The 2,859-nt window shown below is 42.0% G+C and overlaps 1 long non-coding RNA gene across 2 annotated transcripts; it reads left to right on the top strand.

Annotated features, from left to right (window-relative positions):
• LOC109711821 lies at positions 656 to 2,443 on the top strand. 2 transcript variants are annotated; one of them, XR_002216690.1, is made up of 2 exons: positions 656 to 716; positions 2,240 to 2,443. It is a non-coding gene; the product is annotated as an uncharacterized LOC109711821 (long non-coding RNA). The 2 variants fall into 2 exon arrangements; XR_002216689.1 differs by having other exon boundaries at positions 657 to 716; positions 2,333 to 2,443.

Here is a 2,859-nt window from a genome sequence, read left to right as displayed (position 1 = left end):
AATGGGATTAAATCCCTTTTGCTTCTTCTTCCTCCCAGCCGTAGCAGCCCAAACCGCACACACACACACGCGCATGGAAGGGAAGAGAGAAGCCTCTCTTTCTCTCTCTAAATCTCTCCCAAAAAGAATGGATTTGGTGGAGATTGAAGCTTGGAGGTGGATCGCCTTTGTCTTCTTCATCTTCTCCATGGTTTGGAGCTCATTTTGAGGTGAGCTTCTTGAGTCCTTTAATGGTAGATCTTTAATGCTTGGTTTAAATACCTTATAAATGGATTTAGAGGAGTCCTAGCATGCTATCTAGATGATTAATGCTTGAATCATGGATCAATTTAGTGATTTCTTGCATAGTTGTAACCTAGGGCTCCAAAATGCAAACTTTCAAAATATGAGGGTTTGATCTCATTTGACCCTTTGTAAACCTAATTGCTAGGTAACGAAACGCGTTGGCGAAGACGGTTCGGCAATCCGACGAGCCGTTACAAAGTTATTAAAGAAATAGACGTTTAGGCTTCGGGTCCGTCGGGAGGGCCGAGGCGACGTCGTAAAATCATGGAAATGGATTTGAGGCATCGTGGCACATTACCAAAGACCTATAATTTTCGGGGCTGCGAAGCGGAGCACGGTTGAGGCGCAGTTGCAGTATCGGGCCGTGCCGGATACGGGTGCCGCGGGAGGCCGATTGCAAGTGTCGACAAGCAATCGGAACGCGAATTAAGGTGGGTTGTGTTTACCAAAGCGACTAGGTCGCCTTTATGTCTAAGAAACTAAGAATCCATATTAATGCATATAAATGTAAATGAAGAATGTAAATGATGCATGTAGCTAAATAATACATGTTGATAGTATGATGTAAATGCTAAATAGAATGCATTATGAGCAAGTTACATAATGCTAAATAATGTAATGTAGAAATGCTAGAATGCATTATGAGCAAGTTACATAATGCTAAATAATGTAATGTAGAAATGCTAGAATGCATAATGAGCAAGTTATAAGATGCATGTTTATAGTATGATGTAAATGCTAAGTAGATGCATATAAATAATATATGAGATTATAAACGCATGATTAGCATTATGAGATCATAGATGCATGCTTAGCATTGTGAGATTATATATGCATATGAACTTGGTTGATAACTCTAGCTTGAATAGAGAGATAACATTGGAAAATGAGAATTGATAACTCTAGAATGAGTAGAATGCTTAATTGGACAATTAGTATGTGAATTAGATCGAGTGGCATCTAACTTAGTGTTAAGGAGCATAGGTTGTGAGTAGACCTAGAATCAAATAGATCGAGTGGCATCTAACCTAGTGTTAATAAACATAGGTCGTGAAATGAAAAGTACTTAACCTAGAGTCAAGTGAACCTAGGTTGGAAAGAATAATGATCCTAGTGTAATAAACCTAGGTTAAGAATGCGAAAGTAATAAACCTAATGGGTGAGTTGAGTGAAGGCTTAGACCTAGAGAGGTCAGTTCCATAGGGTTAAGACCAACCCCTATGTGATGTGAAATGGATTCCAGAATCCCAAGGCTAAAAGGATACACCCAACGTGGTGTCGGGTGTGTGCGACGATTTCGCCGCTCAAGGGCTAAAGAACCTTTGTCGTGGCGTGTGCGACGATTTCGCCGCCGGATGGTTAGCCAGTTTGTGGATCCTACCGCCTGTTGATTGAACCACTGTCGTGGCGTTTGTGCGACGATTTCGCCGCCGGGTGGCTAAGTCATGGACCTAGGCCGTTGTTGGGTGAGGTGCGATTCGTTCGCTGCCAGACGGCTAGGACAGGAGTACGGTGAGCTGTTGCCAGCTGAGGTGCATGTGAGAGTTCCTTCACCTCGAGCTAGACAGTGCGCGGACTATCCGCGATTGATTGACTCAAGACCGAGTCGGGTGGCATAGAGAACTAAGGTAAGAGAAACCTTAGGAAAGAATGGCCAGTAGAAAAGTGCGACAAAGTGTAAAGAATAAAGAATAAGTAAAGAATAAAGATCGGCTAAGGAATAAGAATAGCTGATAAGTAAAGAAAGGTTACAAGTAAAGAATAGCTAAGAGCTAAAAGTAAACATTAAATGACAAGAGTAAAGAATGATTAAGAATATAAGTAGCGTTAAAGTAACCTACTTGCATGATTACAGGTATTGCATATTTCATTTCGTGAGGCATGACATGTATTTCAATTGAATATATATATCTGTTGTATATTGTTGAAATAACATGTTGCAGTGCCTCTTTAGACCTGTTGGTTGAGCTGGTTCTCTTGGGTGGCTAAACCCACTGAGGACTATGGACAATAGTCTCACCCCCGTGTTGCTGTTTTGGGGGTACAGGTACACACGTGTGCAGCGCGGCGGCGCAAGACGAGGGCGTAGTTCTGCAGATAGCGCCCTACCCCAGAGACCAGAGCTAGCAGTACCCCGTCTATATAGCTTAGGGGTAAAGGAAATGAAAAGAATACAATGTATCAAACTTGTAGTAATTAAATGTTGTAATAACTTAGATTGCATTTGGATGAAAAAAAATGGAAACTGTGATGTAAAAACTATGAAAGTGAATGAATGTAATAACTTAGGATGTGTTTATGTTGTATGATACCTTCCACTTGCAATCTTGATTGATATCTGTTCCTGGTTGGAACCTTCGTGAATTGTATTGATTGCGATGCCTTGAATGTACAGAGGAGACTCTGTCCGTAGTACAGGGGAAACCCTGTCCATTCGGCGATGTCGGCGGCGCCGGAACCTCGGCCAAATAGGCGGGTGGTCGCGAGCTGTGACAGTTGTGGTGAGTTTGACTTTATGAAATCGGGGCGAAATGGCCCCTATGTATTCTATACTTGTCGTAACGTCAATTTGAT

This window comes from Ananas comosus, linkage group 6, assembly GCF_001540865.1.
Source record: "Ananas comosus cultivar F153 linkage group 6, ASM154086v1, whole genome shotgun sequence".
Classification (NCBI taxonomy): Eukaryota; Viridiplantae; Streptophyta; class Magnoliopsida; order Poales; family Bromeliaceae; genus Ananas; species Ananas comosus.
This window is presented reverse-complemented; position numbering and strand designations above follow the sequence as displayed.